Source organism: Ovis canadensis, chromosome 22 (genome assembly GCF_042477335.2).
Source record: "Ovis canadensis isolate MfBH-ARS-UI-01 breed Bighorn chromosome 22, ARS-UI_OviCan_v2, whole genome shotgun sequence".
NCBI lineage: Eukaryota > Metazoa > Chordata > Mammalia > Artiodactyla > Bovidae > Ovis > Ovis canadensis.
Genome location: NC_091266.1, coordinates 37,906,391 through 37,925,733, shown reverse-complemented (window position 1 = coordinate 37,925,733; position 19,343 = coordinate 37,906,391).

Here is a 19,343-nt window from a genome sequence, read left to right as displayed (position 1 = left end):
TCTGTCCATGGGATTTTCCAGGCAAGAGTACTGGAGTGGGGTGCCATTGCCTTCTCCGCCACCTATGACTCTTAAGTGGTTTTCTTGCGCTAAGGCAAAACTATCACAAAAGTCTTGTGTCAATTTTGATAACCAGAGAACAGATTTGTCCTTCTGATTGTTAGTTGCGGTTTAGGCAACCCTGGTCTCACTATCTGCAGGCATTTCAGTTTGGTTTGTCCAGGCACTTTGGCTCTCTGCAGTGCAGCTGTCCACAAGTTTCTTCCTAGAAGCTCCAAAGGGAGAGATTTAGCCCTAATGGGTGGCACACCCAGACTTGCTGGAATTCTCATCCTAATCACACCAAACATGAACATATGGACAGAGGCACATGGCATATTAAATGATTTACTGGGGTCAAAGATCAAGTCAATGGCAGACATCCTCAGGGTCTGTAAGGCTAAGACACAGGGAAGCCCCCGCTAGGCAGGGCCGTCAGCCTGGACCTGGTCAGCCGTCAGCCAGTTAATCTACAACGGCACCTTCTTTTCCTACCAGAGGGAGGTTTGACTTGAACTCCTGGGAGACCTGCCTTCTTGGAAGCTAGATTTCTCTGCTTCGGAGTCTAATTTAGCTGGTGTTGGACTCAGAAAGCCTAGAGAAAGCTGAAACTTGTTTATTTGTTCTTTTATTCCTGGATTTATAATTTGACCTAATATACTGTACGTCTGTACATGTGTTGATCTCAAAAAATGTTTGAGCTTGCCTGCTTCTCAGGCCATGTTGGCAGGCAGCTGTTAAAGCCATCAGTGATGTTTGCTTCCAGTTACAAAAGAAAACATTCTCTATTTGGGGCTATGTTGTTGTTTTTTTTTCTTTCCTGATTTAAAAGGGGGAAATATGTTTCCCAGTAGAGATGTAAGGCTGCCCCCACCCCCTTCTAGGGCTCAGAATGACTAAGAAACCTTTTCGGCACACCTGGTTCATCATCTTTCTAATATTCATACTCTTTTTCTCTCCCTGAGGAAATATTCTTAAGGGATTTGGTTTAAAATTATTTGAGCAACTGGGCAGGTTTCTATCCCTTCCCTGGGGATACCAGTTTATAGCTCAACATCTCCCTCAAACACTGGTGTGTTTCTAGCTCAGAATGAGCCAGGTTGTGTCCCATTATCAGGTGTACTGATGAAATAACTGCTGATGGGACCAAGAAAACACAAGTAATTCTAACCTCTGCCCAGAACCTTTGAAGGAATGCATAAAACCCTGACCTTGCTTTGGTGCTTCAGAGAGACCATCTGGGGAAAACTTCATTTCCCAAAATATATATGAAATTGAGAGTTCCACTGGCTGGGAAGTAGGAAAAACCATATGGCAAATGTGGGGTTCACATATGCAAATATTTGTTTCAGAGAAAACTAAACATGGTAAGTACACTGTTGAAGGACTGACCTGTACCCTGGGGAAGAGCATGGGAGGAGCTGGAGGCAGAGAAGACTGAGGGATGGAGAAGCCAGACTTCAGCTGGGAAACAGGACGCAAGGCAGGATGACTTGCTGGAGGGTTGGAGGTGCCTTTGGAAGTGCTGGACCAAAGTTCAGTAGCCAGCTGGAGGCAAGAGAGGCAGGGAGACTTGAAAATGAGGAATGGGGACCTGTGGGGAAGATGTGGCTGCCTAAATGAAAGCGGCTTGGAGGGGAAAAAAACGACTTGACAAATAGTACCTCAGAGGAATCCAGGGATGGTTAGGATCCCTCAAAGGACAGCTTTGACTCAAAATTGAAGATGAGATCTGGGCTGCTACTTGAAAGGTCTCTATAACCCCAGGATTTCTGACTAAAGGACGCAGTCAAGTTGAAATTGCTAAGCCACCAATTTAATGTGCTAATCACCGGAACCAAGTGACTCTAAGAAACAGGACTTTTATTTATTTATTTTTGGTTGTGCTGGCTCTTCACTGCTGCTCGGGCTGCTCCCTAGTTGCCGTGAGCAGGGGCTGCTCTGCCGTGGTGGGGCGTGGCCTTCTCCTTGTGGGCGTTTCTCTTGTTGGGAAGCGTGGGCTTAGGGCGCTTGGTCTTCAGTAGCTGCAGCTGCAGGCTCAGTAACTGTGGTGCCCAGGCTTAGTTGCCCCACAGTGTGTGGGTTCTTTCCAGATCAGGGATCAAACCTATGTCTCCTGCATTGGCAGGCAAAGTCTTTACTACTGAGCCTCAGGGAAGCCCTGAAACAAAACTTTTGAATAGTATCTTTGGAAAAATTTCAGATTCCAATTGTCCATTCCTGGCATATAGGAAAGCAATTGATATTTTATACTGACTTTCTGAAATGGAATCTCACTCCATTTATTTAGATCATCTTTTATTTCTTTGATCAGTGTTCTGTGGCTTTCTATAGATCCTGTACATGTTTTGATAGATTGTATACCTAAGTATTTATAATTTTTTTTGTGCTATTGTAAGTGATAGTTAAAAAAAAATTCAAATCCCAATTGTTCATTGCTGGTTTCTAGTAAAGTATAAGAAATTACACTTTTACCTTAATTGCTGCTTTGAGCTTGTATCCAAACCCACTCTGAGGGAAAGCTGGGGCAGGATGGGTCAGTAATCACAGCTGTCCCCTTCCCCATCTGTCCCTCCTTCCTCCTCTGTAAATATTTGTTGAACTCATTTGACTGAGTTGATGTTATGCTAAAGAACATCTAGGGAGGGGTGGGTACTGTTGAGAAATAAGGGGAAATGTGTAAGTCTTAAGGCTAAGATCTTTGGAGGAGAGATCTTTGAGGTCTTGGTGTTTGAGACAGAATGATGGGTGTGGGAGAATTAGAGGTAGCAGCCTCATGAAAAGGGAGAGAGGGCTTTACCAGACAATGTGGATAAAGATGTAGGCATATTATGTCTGATGGTACATATAACACTCTACTAGAATAGTATGTGAATTGAGATCAAACTCCTGTTTTTGGCTCAGAGAAATTAGATATAACTAAGTCATTGCTGTGTTAATGTTAATGCTCCTGTTGGTTTCAGAAAACAGCAAGATTACAAGCACAAACTGCCTCTGTGTGACTTGGGGCTGACTTGATGTTTGTCGGTTGTAACAAAGTGTGGCTTTCAGTGGAAACAGTGTTGAGAAAAAGAAGATTCTAGCGAGGGATAAATTAGGAATTTGAGATTAACAGATACAAACTACTATATATAAAATAGATAAACAAAAAAGTCCTGTATAGCTCAGGGAACTATATTTAATATCTTTTAATAACCTATAATGAAAAAGAATATGAAAAATCATATATATATATATATATATATATATATATATGTCTCCCGCATTGTAGACAGATGCTTTACTGTCTGAGCCACCAGGGAAGTCATATATATATATATATATATATATATATATATACACACACACACACACACACAGGTGTGTGTGTGTGTATAACTGAATCACTTTGCTGTACACCAGAAACTGACATAACATTGTAAATCAACTTCAGTTAAAAAAAAACTTAAGTGAGAAGATTCTGTCCCCTATCTTTTTATCCCCCAGTGCCTAGCAAGGTACCTGGGAAGTAGTTCACAATACATGTATATTGAACAAATCCGGAAGCAACTGGCAAATTTAATGCCCAAGTGCCCAAGGCAGGAGCAAGGCAGAGATGAGCAACTGCTATCAACATAATTGACAGACACAGTCCAATCAAGATTCATGTGGCTTCCAGGGATTTTTGCAATAAGTAGTCCAACACTCTGGATGGAAAGCTGTTGCTGACCTAGTGATGGGGTATTTTGAAGACATGTCTCTGCTTTGGATTACAGGTGACTGGGGACTCACACTTTCCCTAAGTCTGCAGAATGTCTACTGAGCTGTCAGAGAATGAAATGTGTAGCTAGGGAGATATGCCGGTGTGCTGGAGGACCATAAAGTGATAGGATGACCCTTACAGTCTTTTCTAGTCAAGATCACCTGTGATTCCCTTGACCAGAAGCTCTTGAACCTTGAGGGGTGGGGCAGGGGGGAACTAAGAGGCAGCAAGTGCAGTGGGGGAACCACTTCTAAGAGGGCTGCTCTGAGTTGTAAGTACTTGCTGTATGAGGGAAGAGATACCCTCCCACCAAAGCCCCAGTTTTCAGTCTGAGTCCCAGGGAAATAATTTATACAAAGTTTTCACCTGGGACATTTCCCTGAGAACTGGCATATTATGCACATGTCTTTCGTGCCTCTGCAAACACTAAGTAAATTTCTCTAGGTGGTTACTCTGCCCAAGAACACAACCATTTTCTTTTCAGGCAAGGACCTAAAATTCAACAGTAATACTACTTCAGAGAGAGACAAATGTCCATTAACAGTTAAAGAGATAGGACTGGAAAAGGTCAGTTTTCATTCTAATGCCAAAGAAAGTGAAAGTGAAGTCGCTCAGTCGTGTCCGACTCTTTGCAACCCCTTGGACCACCAGGCTCCTCTGTCCATGGGATTTTCCAGGCAAGAATACTGGAGTGGGATACCAAAGAAGTGCAATGCAAAAGAAAGTTCAAACTGCTGCACAATTGTACTTGTTTCACATGCTAGCAAGCTCAAAATCCTCCAGGCTAGGCTTCAACAGTACGTGAACCGAGAACTTCCAGATGTTCAAGCTGGATTTAGAAAAGGCGGAGGAACAGAGATCAAATTGCCAACATCCACTGGATCACAGATTAGGCTAAAGCCTTTGACTGTATGGATCACAACAAACTGTGGAAAATTCTTCAAGAGATGGGGATACCAGGCCACCTGACCTGCCTCCTGAGAAATCTGTATGCAGGACGAGAAGCAATAGTTAGAACTGAACATTGAACAATGACTGTTTCAAAACTGGGAAAGAAGTATGTCAAGGTTGTATATTGTTGCCCTGCTTATTTAACTTATATGCAGGGTACATCGTGCAAAATGCCAGGCTGGATGAATCACAAGCTGAAATCAAGATTGCCAGGGGAAATATCAAAAACCTCAACAAGCAGATGACACCACCCTTATGGCAGAAAGCAAAGAGGAACTGAAGAGCCTCTTGAGGAAAGTGGAAGAAGAGTGAAAAAGCTGGCTTAAAACTTAACATTCAAAAAACGAAGATTGTGGCATCTGGTCCCATCACTTCATGGCAAATAGATGCGGAAACAATGAAAGCAGTGACAAACTTTATTTTCTTGGGCTCCAAAATCACTGTGGACAGTGACTGCAGGCATGAAATTAAAATATGCTTGCTCCTTGGAAGAAAAGCTATGACAAACCTAGACAGTGTATTAAAAAGCAGAGACATTACTCTGCTGACAAAAGTTGGTATAGTCAAAGCGATGGTTTTTCCAGTAGCCATGTATGGATGTGAGAGTTGGATCATAAAGAAGGATTAGTGCTGAAGAATTGACACTTTTGAATTGTGGTGTTGGAGAAGACTCGAGAGTCCCTTGGACTGTAAGGAGATCAAACCACTCAATCCTAAAGGAAATCAACCCTGAATATTCATTGGAAGGACTGACACTAAAGCTCTAATACTTTGGCCACTTGATGCGAAGAGCCGACTTGTTGGAAAAGACCCAGATGCTGGGAAAGATAGAAGGCAGGAAGAGAAGGGAACAACAGAGGATGAGATGGTTGGACGGCATCACCAACTTAATGGACATGAGTTTGAGCAAGTGCCAGGAGATGGTGAAGGACAGAGAAGCCTGGCGTGCTGCAACCTATGGGGTCACAAAGAGTTGGACATGACTGAGCGACTGAACAACAACAACAAAGAGAGAATTTATTGTGTGAGGTCAAGGGCATGAGCTTTTTTTTTTAAACATTTATTTATTTAGCTGTGCCAGGTCTTTGTTGTGGCATGTAGAATCTTTAGTTGCAGCATGTGGGATCCAGCTCCCTGATCAGGGATCGAACCTGAGCCCCCTACATTGGGACTACAGAGTCTTAGCCACTGAACCACCAGGGAAGTCCCAAGGGCATGAGCTTTGTAATCAGTCTAGTTGAATTCAGTTGTTTCAGTTCTGCCTAGGCTAGCTTTGTGGCCTCAGACAAATTGCTTGATTTCTCTAAATCTCTGAGAAACAGAGATGATGATAACAATAATATCCATTCTGTTGACGTAGACATAAAGTAGTATACATTAATTATGCTTGTTGTTGGGACAAAATTGGCATCAGTAGTCCCTGAAAATTGCCCTAGGAGAGAGTCCATTTAGAAGCACTGACATGTGGAATGAATAGTCTAATCAGGGAGTCTTACCAACTAAGGATTTTCATGGGAGGGCTTGCAAGAGGGCTAAAACATGAGTTTGCTTTGAGGAGTGGGTGGGATTCAGATGTGGGAGAACTTTTCCAGAAAGAGAATAGGTGGGAGCAAATGCTTAGAGGCCAGGATAAACAAGACATTTATGTCACCTATCAAATTCTGCCCGCTCCACATTGCAACTTCTCTAACATGCTGGTATCTAGTTTAACATACAACAGGCTTTGCCATCCCAAATTTACAGATGGTGAAACTGAGACTCAGTAAGATTAAATGTGTTGCCCAAGGTTACCTAGAAAAGAAATGGTAGAGCCAGTGCTCAAATCCAGACTATCTGGGCAAAACCCAAATGTCCTTCTGGAATATATGCTGCATGTTTGGAACATAGCACATAGTTTCAGTTTGGATGGAAAGGAAGGTTTCCTGCTAGGGCACTAAGGGTAGAGAGAGGGCTGGGTAAACCAGAATACTGAGTGCAAGGCAAAGGGGTTTGTTTGACCACAAAGCCTAGGGTGGCAAAGTATGTGAGCAAGCAAGCCACATAATCTAATATTTATCCAGGATTTCAAAGTTCAAGGCTCTGGAGGCATAGGCTATACCAACTAATAATTAGGCAGTTCAGAAGGGAGAAAGCTACCCCCTTGTCATTAGTCCTGAATGATTCCTCCTCTTGAACTTATTTTCTTGATTGTTATTCTTCAGCAATTTCCACCTTCAAATTTCAATAATGAGCAAGGTGAAAGAGATCCTGATTGGTTCTGGATCCAGTAGTGAACTACAGTGATGAAAGTGCTCACACACAGACTATTATAGCACCGTGAGTACCACTGAATCAAGCCTTCCGTAAGAGCCTTCTACATGCTTTTCCTAAGCTGAAGGTTTCAGTGTAGGTCAATGGTGAAAGGTGAATTGCTAGAGAGCTAACAGACAATGCCCACTCCTTCCTTACACTGTGTGAGGGAATTTCTCAACTGATTAAGTAGAAGTTTGCTTGGGATCTTAAGTGTGTAGCTGCCATAGCAATTCCTTCTCTCCTCCAATCCCTTTTTTTAAAGCAAATTTTAAAATGAATGCTCATCTTCAAGGCTTCAACAAATGTATACGCCCTAAGGCCACATTTTCACTGTTAGGAATTTATCAGCAAACTCAAGAATGTGAGTATGGTGTGCTCATTATAATGCCAAAACATTGGAAACACCTGTTTTCACTACTGGGGAATTGGTTGAGTAAATCGTGGTCCATCTTACTCAGTGGAATGCTATGCAGCCATTAAAATGATATTGTTGAAGAATATTTAATGGCATAGAAAATGTCAACCTCCCGTGGCACATCAGCATTCTTAGGTAGAATTGATATAATTTGATCCCTTAGAGAGGTAACCACACTGGCTCTGTCACCACCTGATTTCAACTCTTAACCTTACACTTGGGATGCTGGAGATGTTGGAATTAATGACCAAATCAGCAAATTCCAGCATCTTCTACTTAGTGCCGAGTCATCTTTAACCAAAGGTGCAACTGAGTGTAAAATAAGTTCTTGAATTTGTTAAAATGAGTTACAACACAAAGGCTCTCCAGTTTAAAAAAATAAAAAAAGAGAAGGGAAGAAACTCCCCTTCTTCCGGCTCCCCTCAAGTCTCTAATCTCATCTATGAAAAAGAACTGTACTTTACTGTCCACAAAACAGTCTGTTTTCAAAGTGAGAGAATTGTTCCGTGAGGACAGCCATCAGTAACTGCAGTTCACGAATTCCTGCTTGTTTATAGAAAGCAGGGGCTAAGGATAGACACTTTGAAACCACCTGTGAAAGAATTAAAGACCAAGGGGGGCAAAACCCCCATCACAAACAGAATCTCACTGATCAAGTGTGAAAGAAAAGGAAGAAAGAAAAAGCCAAGTAGATCTTTGCAGGCAACCACTAGATGGACATAGAATTCAAAAACATTCTTTAGTGAGATCAAGGATAACAGGCTTTGAAGCCTGGAGGGCTGGCGAGTCTCAGGACCAGCCTGGCCATGGCAATCCCCACACTGAAGCATCCACAGTCTTGCACTTGCTGGAGTGAAGCATTTAAATTGGAACAATGTCAAATTTCACAGCTATCTTATGGCCAGTGACCTTACGGGACCCCAAAGGAAAGACAGATAAAAAAAATGATTGTTCTCAACAAGTTCTTAAAAGCGAAGAAGTCACATAGGCAACCTCGAGAAACAACTTCAAAATGAAAATGTCCACAAACTGTTGCATGCAGGGTGGCAGGCAAACAGTGCTTATTTATTTATTCACCTATTGATTCTTTTTACCGAGGACTCAACAGTGTGTTCTGACTCTTTACAGAATACACACAAAGATAAACTCCATCACCACAGGTCATTTGTTTATGAGGGTGATATTATTGTGAGAGAGGAAGAGGTCACAACTATTTTGAATTATTTAATCAATTTGAAACAGGTTTTATTGTTATAGAGACATAGTATCAGACCAAAAAAGCCCCTATACATTAGGCGTGTCTTTCAGACCAGAATTTCAGTGACACTTCTCATGCCCTAACTATGTGTAAGTGAATCATCTTAATTTTTTAAAGAGAAAATTTAAAATAAATAAACATTACACATGTGGTGAAAATTCCCTCTCATCATGGCCCTCCAAATCTCCCACCTTCCTTCCCAGAGGCAGCTATTACCATGAGTTTGAGGTGTATAATTCTGTTCCAATTTTTTACCTTCACCTGAATATATATGGTCCCTAAAGAATTATGATACTGGTTTGTAAATTTTTTGGTAAATAGTATCATACTATATATATTTCTCTGAATTTATTTTGCTAGTACACTAAACTTTATGTTTTTTCTACCTATCCAGGTAATTGTTTTATTCCTTTTTTAGACTTAATTTTTTTTAAGTCTTTATTGAATTTGTTACAAATATTGCTTCTGTTTTACGTTTTGGTTTTTTGGCCAGGAGGCATGTGGGACCTTAGGTCCCCAACCAGACATTGAACACATACCCCCCTGCATCGGAAGGTGAAGTCAACCACTAGGCCACCAGGGAAGTCCCTGGACTTAAATGTTTTAGAGGAAGAAACCAAGATGGAAGAAAACGTTTATTCATACAGAATAGTTACATGTACCTATATGTTTCTGCCTGACTCTGACTGGGACACTAAAGTCAGGAAGACTTCTTGGAAGAAGGGAGGCCTACATACAGCTTTTGAAAGAGGGTGGAGGGTGGGGAAAACAAGTGGCAAAGAATGTCATAGTACATTTCAGAGAGACCCCTTAAAATAATATCCCAAACTAGGAATTGTTGAGGTTTGCTGTGTGATCTTTCTTTCACTATTTAGAATATGGGTTCTATGGCTTTTTTTTTTTCTTTCTATTTTTGCATTTTGGTTAGGTGAAAGTTTCAACTGTGAAAGCTCTGTTCAAAAAGGAACGTAATAGTAATCAAGATTTGCTAAAACCAAACAACTTCAGAAATTCAATAAAACCCTAGCATTTAAGTCCAACAGGTGACACAAAAACCAATTACAAATGAAAGAATGTTTGGTCAATGGGGTTGCTGGTGTGTGCTGAATAAAATACATTCAAAATGTCTTTGCAGTGTGAGATAAAGATATGGAGGTCACAAGTAAGTGCCACTTGTGTTAGTAGTTTTAATTTTACCTTGTCAGTGCCCCATGTACAAAACTTGAGAAAGCGAGACTTTGATTTGTTCAGTTTCCTTAAGGAGGGGCCACAGAATCCTTGAAGCATGATTTGAAAAAGATGGATAAGATATTCCACCCAAAATTCAACATCACCTTTAATCTTGCCCTCTCCTCCTCTAATCCCTAGGTAATGTTTTGTGCTTCTTTTGCAGGAAAGCAATTTTGTTAATCACTTTAGCACCAATTCTTGCATCCCTGGCAATACTCAGAACTGCTTCCATCCAAGTCTTTGATGTGGGAAAGAAACACACACACTCTTTCGCATGTAATCTGAAAACAATTCACCTCTTGCCAATGAATGCACAGCACTCCACTTTAATAGAGAGCAAGTTCTGTGGAGGTTTCTAATCCTTTCTGCCAAAGAAGAGAAGAGAGAGAATCACTCAGGTAGCCCAACCTCATTCAGAAGTTAAAATCACTTGGAATGTTTTGTGGTGTGTTTGGGGCTTTTTAAAAATATCACTTGCTGAAGATTACTGCTCTCAGGGGAAATCAAAACAACTCAAGATAAAAAAAAATAAATAAAAAATAAAAAAATAAAGGTTCCTCAGCCCCAACTCAAACAGAATATTCTTCTCAACTCAGATAACTCTTGATCTAAGTGTATTACAAGAAACCTGCTTTAATCCCTCAAAGCAATGGTGTTATAGATAAGTAGCAGTAACATAGGTGGCTTAAATTCCAGAAGTGTACAAAAGACTTGGTTGGAAACAAAACTAAAAAAGAAAGAAAGCTCAATTCTGCATTGCTGTGACTTGAAGAGGGAAATTTAGGGCAGTAAAAATGCAAAGAATGACCCCTAAAAAAGAAATAGCTATAAAAGTCTAGATTTGTCTTAATGGTCTTATGTGTTGCTTACAGTATGTGTCTGAATTTGTGTGTGTTAGGGGTATGTTTGTGTAAGCATTTTAAGACAGGGAAATTGTTTTACTGATTTCTGGATCTGATGGGGTTCATTTGAAAAATCTCTCTATATATTTTACTATGATAGTACCACATTCTGAAGCTTTGTTTCACAAAGGACTTTTAATAATTTAACCAATTTTAAGTTTAATTTAAAAATTTTTAAAATTCCAGCATTTTCTCTGTTTAGTCCTTTTTCCTAATGTGTCCCTGCTTACTTAAATGCAGTGAGTATTCTTTTTCCTTCCATCAGTAATTGTCATATTTTCACAATCTGGGTATTAATTTTGATCTACCTTCTGACATCCTAATTAACATATTTCCTCCTTGGAAGCAAACACTGGTACTAGGTTAATATCCTAGTTAACATCTCCCCCACCCCAACTCCTTCACTGTAGCTTTCTGAGGCAAGGTAGAGGTAATTTTTTTCATTATTTCTGAAATATGCTAGAAAATGTATAATCACTTTGCTGTATACCAGAAACACAACACTGTAAATCAACCATACTTCAATTTTTAAAAATCTAATTTCTCAAGATCTCCATCTCTCATCAGTTCAGTTTAGTTACTCAGTCGTGTCTGACTTTTTGCAACCCCATGAATCACAGCACGCCAGGACTCCCTGTCCATCACCAACTCCCGGAGTTCACCCAAACTCATGTGCATTGAGTCAGTGATGCCATCCAGCCATCTCATCCTCGGTCGGCCCCTTCTCCTCCTGCCCCCAATCCCTCCCAGCATCAGAGTCTGTTCCAATGAGTCAACTCTTCGCATGAGGTGGCCAAAGTACTGGAGTTTCAGCTTTAGCATCATTCCTTCCAAGGAACACCCAGGACTGATCTCCTTCAGAATGCACTGGTTGGATCTCCTTGCAGTCCAGGGGACTCTCAAGAGTCTTCTCCAACACCACAGTTCAAAAGCATCAATTCTTTGGCACTCAGCTTTCTTTATAGTCCAACTCTCACATCCATACATGACCATTGGAAAAACCATAGCCTTGACTAGACAGACCTTTGTTGGCAAAGCAATGTCTCTGCTTTCGAGTATGCTATCTAGGTTGGTCATAACTTTCCTTCCAAGGAGTAAGTGTCTTTTAATTTCATGGCTGCAATCACCATCTGCAGTGATTTTGAGCCCAAAAAGATAAAGTCTGACACTGTTTCCACTGTTTCCCCATCTATTTCCCATGAAGTGATGGGATCAGGTGCCATGATCTTCATTTTCTGAATGTTGAGCTTTAAGCCAACTTTTTCACTCTCCTCTTTCACTTTCATCATACCACTCGACAGAAGAATCACTATGATCAGACCCACAGATTCCCTAGCTTTTTAAAAAGATAATATTTATTATTCAATAGGCAATCCATACAGTTAATAGTCTAAAAATTCAAAAGGCATGAAATAGCGTGTAGTAAAAAGAAACCCTATCCTGTATCCAATCGGTTCTCCTCCTTGGAAGCCAGCGCTGGTGCAAGGTTTTGTGTCCTTGTCCAGAGAGCACTAGCACGCAAAAAGTCAAAGCAGGCCAGTGTAGTTTCCCACCCAGCCCTCAATGGCAACATATTGTATACACTCCTGCATTTCGTTTTTCCCTTGATGTTTATCAGCTACCCTTCTGCATCTGATCTTCCTCACTCTTTTTCACAGCTGTTTGTTTACTGTTCTATTCTATGGGTGTTCCGTAATGTATTTAAACAGTTTGAAATACATTTGTTCCAAACATTTCTATTCTCTGTCAATGGCTTGTTTCCTCTCAGGTTGCTTCTGTGATTCTACCGTGGGCACTGCTGAATAAGTAACATGGATTTTAATTAACTGTGTCATGGAAGGCTCTTGAAAAATGTTTATTTCTGAAAATCTTTAAAACTTAAAAAAAATTATCTAAAGAAATATGAGTTTATAGTTTTAAGAAATCTGGACTTACGGGAGTTGTGTGATACGAAGACTGTTATTTCCTCTCGTTCTCGTCATGGATCACACCTGCTTCAACATTTAAAATTCCTTTGTTCCTTGATTTTCCTATGAGGGTTAATATAGGATACTGAATTGGGAATTTCCTTCTAACTGATATTAACTTTAATTTTCTTAACCTACAAAATGTTAAATATTGCTTTATATACCTTTAATTGAATACCAGTTCAACAGGCTCATATATGACTAAGGACTCAAATCAAGGAAACTGTAATGCAGTTGACCTTAACTCTTGGGAGAGCTAGGAAGTTGTGGGTCTGATCACAGTGATTCTTCTCCTTCTGTTGAGTGGTATGAGAGATAGAGATCTTGAGAAATTACAAATTTTTAAAATTGAAGTATAATTGATTTACAGTTTTAGTTTCTGATATACAGCAAAGTGATTCATATATATATATATAAAATATTCTTTTCCATTATAGTTTATTACAGGATACTGAACATAGCTCCCTGTGCTATACGGTAGAACCTTGTTGTTTATCCTTGTTGTATATGGTAGTTTGTATTTGCTAATCCCAAACTCCTGATTTATCACTCTCTCCCCCTTTCCTCTTTGGTAACCATGTTTGTTTTCTATGCATGTGAGTCTGTTTTTGCTTTGTAAATGTTCTTTTGTATCATTTTTTTAGATTTCATATACAAATGATGTGTGTGTTAAGTCGCTCAGTTGTGTCTGACTCTGCAATCCCATGGACTGGAGCCTACCAGGCTCCTCTGTCCATGGGATTCTCTAGGTAAGTATCCTGGAGTAGGATGCCATTTCCTTCTCCAGAGGATCTTCCCAACCCAGGGGTTGAACCCATGTCTCCTGCATTGCAGGCAGGCTCTTTACCATCAGAGCCACCAGGGAAGCCCAGTAAAAATGATATGATATTTGTCTTCTCTGTCTTACTTTGCTTAATATGATAATCTCTACCTCCATCCATATTGCTACAAATGATGTTACTTCCTTGTTTTTGATGGCTGAGTAGTATTCCATTGCATGTATATATCACATCTTCTTTACCCATTCATCTGTCAGTGGACATTTAGGTTGCTTCCATGTCTAAATAGTGCTGCTGTGAACATTAGGGTGCATGTATCTTTTCAAATTAAGAGCTTTCTCCAGCTATATGTCCAGGAGTGGGTTGGCTGGATCATATGGCAACTCTTATTTTTAGTTTTTTAAGGAAGCTCCATGCTGTTTTTCGTAATGGCTGCACCAATCTACATTCCCACCAACAATGTAGGAGGGTTCCCTTTTTCCCACACCCTCCCCAGGATTTGTTACTTATAGACTTTTTTGTGGGGCCATACCATGCAACTTGAGGGATCTTAGTTCCCCGACCAGGGACTGAAACTGGGCCCTTGGCAGTGAGAGCACAGAGTCCTAACTATTGGACCACCAGGGAGCTCCCTATTTGTAAATTTAAAAAGTATTTTATTGACTTGGCTGTGCTGGGTCTTAGTTGTGGCATCTTTATTTGAGCAACTAAAGTGCACCGTTTAGGTGCACTCTTAGTTTCAGCATGTGAAATCTAGTTCCCTAACCAGAGGTCGAACATGGGCCCCTGCATCGGGAGCAAGGATTCTTGGTCACTGGACCACCAGGGAAGTCCCTGTAAACTTTTTTAAAAAGTAGATGTATTTATTTTTCGGCAATAGTGGGTTTTCGTTGTTGCATGGAAGATTTCTGTAGTTGTGGTGAGTGGGCTACTCTTTCTAGTGGTGGCTTCTCTTGTTGGGGAGCATGGGCTGTAGGCACACGGGCTCAGTAGCTGCGGCACAGGGGTTTAGTTGCTCTGTAGCATATGGAATCTTTCTGGATCAGGGATTGAACTGGTGTCCCTTGAACTGCAAGGTGGATTCTCAACCACTGGACCACCAGGAAAGCCCCCTGTAAACTTTTAATGATGACCATTCTGACCAGTGTGAGGTGGTACCTCATTGTAATTTTGATTTGTATTAGGAGATGATAAATGAAGGATCCTGGGTTATGCCACACATCCACTGAGATTGGTCATGCTTGAGGAAGGCATAAGCACCTGGGCAAAATTTCCTTTCCACTTCCTGTTCGCTCCCACAGCCCCCGGAGGCCCAGGCCCAGGCCCTGGCCCAGTGGGGACCTGAACTCCTCACCTCATCTTGCCAAGGCTGGCATCTGTGCAACTATTGTTTGGTTCTGCTGTCAGACTTACTTCAGTTTCAGCTTTTTCATCTGTCCATTTTACTCCTAATTTATGAGCTTCTAGCACATATGTGAAGTTAAATTTCTCTTTCCGCCTTTTTTTTTTTTAATGGGGAAGCTCTTCTAGTGGAAAGCCTATTATCTATTGTGAAGGAGAGCTGGTGTTGACTTGAGGCAACAGAGTTGGTGGTCCAGTGGCCATTGTCTTGTGTTAGAAGCAAGTGGTCTTGCTAAGCTCCATGTGTTTGGAAACTTCTCTGACTGGAGCTTGTGTTGTTAGAGGAGGAACTCAAGTTGTACTCCTTTTTCAGGTCAATCTGCCGAACCTGGGAAGATCCCCAGGGGCTATGGACTTCTTCCTGCTTTTCTCTCCATGGTAGGTTTTAAATGTAGGGGATTTTTCTCACTCATCTTTCCATTTGAAAGATGCCATAAGAAAGGGGAAAACAGCTGCCACGAGAAAGGGCAAAAAGCAATTGTATAGAGTATATAATTCTTTAAAAGTAGTGACATAGGTTCTCAAAAGATAACACTTAAATATGGGCCTAAAAGTCATCGTTCTCCTCACATAGTATGTGTATGTATATATAAGTGTATATGTGCATGTGTGTGTGTATACACACATACACACATTTTTAAAAACTAAAGTAAAAATCCCCCAAATTAAATAAGACCAATATTTATTCCATTCACATCCAAACTTTTGTTTGTATTTAACAGCTGAACACAACCCACCATCTGTTCAAAATAATGTAACTGCATGCTATTTCAGAAAAGTTGTCTTTTGTGTTTTTCACATTTTTAACAGGACCCCAAACCTAGGACAAGATAGATAAATTATATCCTGTGGTTTTAGTCATTGTAATGATTGCCTCAAATGAAAAAAATTTACCTGAAGGTTAGGCATTCTTAAATAGTAATAATTATAGAAACAGAAACAAGATGGGTATATTTGACCTTGTACTTTCTTCCAGAAGAGCTGAAGATGCTTAAGAAACATTTTTTCCCTAGAACTTATCATGTTCTTCTTGAAAAAGAACTCATATTTATATATATTCTATCTCAGTGGTAACTTTATTTTTATGTACATATCTATGTATGTATTTGGGCTTCCCAGGTGGCGCTAGTGGTAAAGAACCTGCCTGCCAGTGCAGGGGACATAAGAGATGCAGGTTCAATCCCTGGGTCGGGAAGATCCTCTGGAGGAGGGCATGGCAACCCACTCCAGTATTCTTGCCGAGAATCCTCATGGACAGTGGAGCTTGGTGGGCTACAGTTCACAGGGTTGCAAAGAGTCGGACATGACTGAAGCGACTTAGTAGGCACAAACCCATGCATGCACATGTATGTATTTAAAGAAATTCCCAGAACATTCCACAAGATTTATGGTTGCCTTCATCTTCGTTTTGTATATTCCATCATTTGTTGCCAAATGACTCTGTCTTCTGACAGAGATCAGAAAAATCACAAATTCTGATGTCAACATGAATTATCTTAGATCCTAATGCTGATGGCATTAGGCCCTCCATTTTGTTCAAAATTTCTTTGAACACCACTTATTGACATAAGGCTATCTCAGACTAACTAATGGTAGCATTACTGAACTGGCAAATCTAGAAATCTGCTTTCTTATTCCCACAATCCCACAGTCCCATTTGATATTTCTATTTTGCCCACCCTCTTACCTTACTTGCCATATGGTCCTTAAATTTTGTGTACGTGTGTATATCTTTCACACATAAATTGGTGCTTGGAAATGTGTGTTTCTCACAGTTGTAAAGTCAGAACAGTATCTTAGAATGACATCTGACCCTAGAAAAAATCAACCTTTTCAGTATAGCTATAAGTTTGGATAATTAAAAGTCTTAAGCAGTAGTTTAAATTTTGTTGGAGATGACTTACGGGACAATATTTTTATGTCTTGCTTTTGCATTTGGGATGACAAGATAGGTTTCATAATATCATAAATTTCTAACTCAGGAAACACAGCCTTCATGTGCATTATAAGTTTTGCCAAGATTTTTTTCTAAAAAGTCACAAAAGGGTAAAATAAATTTTACAAAAAACAAACAAAAACCTTTATTTTGGTATAATAGATTTAGATTTACAGAAAAATTGTGAAACCAGAATAGAGTTCTTACATACTACCATTATCAACATTTTATATCAGTATTGTGCATTTGTAATGATTAATGGACCAACCAGATTTCCTTGGTTTTTACCTAATATTCTCTTTTCTGCTCTAGGATACCACATTCCATTTATTTGTCATGACTCGTTTCCTCTTGGCTGTGACAATTTCTAAGACTTGCCTTATTTTTGATGATCTCGACACTTTTGAGGAGGACTGGTCAGGTAGTTTCATAAACCATCCTTCAGTTTGGATTTGTCTCATGTTTTTCTCATTATTAGACTGGGATTATGGCTTTTGGGGAGCATGGCCGCAGAGGTAAAGTACCATTTTCATCATGTGTATCAAGGGTACCTACCATCCATGTGACTTACAGCTGATGATGTTGAACAGGTGTTGATCACCTGGCTGAAATAGTGTTTGTCAGCCTTCTCCATGGAAAGGTACTCTTTTTTTCTCCTCTTTACATACTGTTTTCTTTGGAAGGAAGTCACCACATGCAGTCCTCTTGGGAGTATGTATGTGCGGTGGGGAGAGTAGTTGTGCTCCATGTCCTCGAAGGTGAAGTATAACAAATTGTTTGGAATTATGTGGGAGACTTGTAAATGGACTTTTAAAAATATTAAAATTAATTAGCTTAAATTGAATGAAATGATTTTGTACATTCAGGTACAAACACCTCTTAGGTTTTTTTCTTTAAAAAAAGATTCATTATCTATGTAATATATGTTCACTGCAGAAAACTTAGAAAATATAGAAAAGGGTAAGGCAACAGCAGAAAGAACTTTCCATAATTCCACCTCTCATCAGCATCCATTTCTACAATTTGAACATATTTCCTTCTAGTCTTCTCTACATAACTTTTTAAACAATATTTTAACTTGTTTCATATGAAATAAAAATATATTTTATCTTTCAATATGACAAAGATGGTGGATTCACAGGAAAACAGATCAGATCTTGGTATTTCTTACAGGATTTCAGAATATAAACTGCCAACCTGACAGAAATAGAGGAAAACAATAGAAACAACAACAACAACAAAAAAAGGGAAAGACTAGAGATTTCAAGAAAATTTGAGCAGATACCAAGAAATACCAAGGGAACATTTCATGCAAAGATGGGCACAATAAAGGACAGAAATGGTAAGGACCTAACAGAAGCAGAAGATATTAAGAAGACGTGGCAAGAATACACAGAAAGATCTTAATGACCTAGATAACCACAATGCTGTGATCACTCACCTAGAGTCACACATCCTGAAGTCTGAAGTAAAGTGGGCCTTAGGAAGCATCACTACGAACAAAACTAGTGGAGGTGATGGAGTTGCTGTGAAAGTGCTGCACTCAATATGCCAGCAAATGTGGAAAACTCAGCAGTGGCCACAGGACTGGAAAAGGTCAGTTTTCATTCTGATCCCAAAGAAAGGCAATGTTCAAACTACCACACAATTGCACTCATCCCACACACTAGCAAAGTAATGCTGAAAATTCTTCAAGCGAGGCTTCAACAATATGTGAACTGAGCACAGATGTTCAAGCTAGATTTAGAAAAGGCAGAGGAACCAGAGATCAGACTGCCAACATCTGTTGGATCATCAAAAAAGCAAGAGAGTTCCAGAAAAACATCCACTTCTGCTTTATTGACTATGCCAAAGCCTTTGACTGTGTGGATCACAACAAACTGGAAAATTCTTCAAGAGATGGGAATACCAGACCACTTTACCTGCCTCCTGAGAAATCTGAATGCAGGACAAGAAGCAACAGTTAAAACTGAACGTGGAACAACAGACTGATTCAAAATTGGGAAAGGAGTATGTCAAGGCTGTATATTGTCACTCTGCTTATTTAACTTATATGCAGAGTACATCAGGCAAAATGGTGGGTTGGATGAAGCACAAGCTGAAATCAAGACTGCCAGGAGAAATATCAATAACCTCAATAGGCAGATGACACCACCCTTATGGCAGAAAGCAAAGAGGAACTGAAGAGCCTCTTGATGAAAGTGAAAGAGGAGACTGAAAAAGCTGGCTTAAAACTCAACATTCAAAAAATGAAGATCGTGGCATCTGGTCCCATCACTTCATGGCAAATAGATGGGGAAACAATGGAAGCAGTGACAGACTTTATTTTCTTGGGCTCCAAAATCACTGCTGATGGTTACGGCAGCCATGAAATTAAAAGATGCTTGCTCCTTGGAAGAAAAGCTATGACAAACCTAAACAGCATATTAAA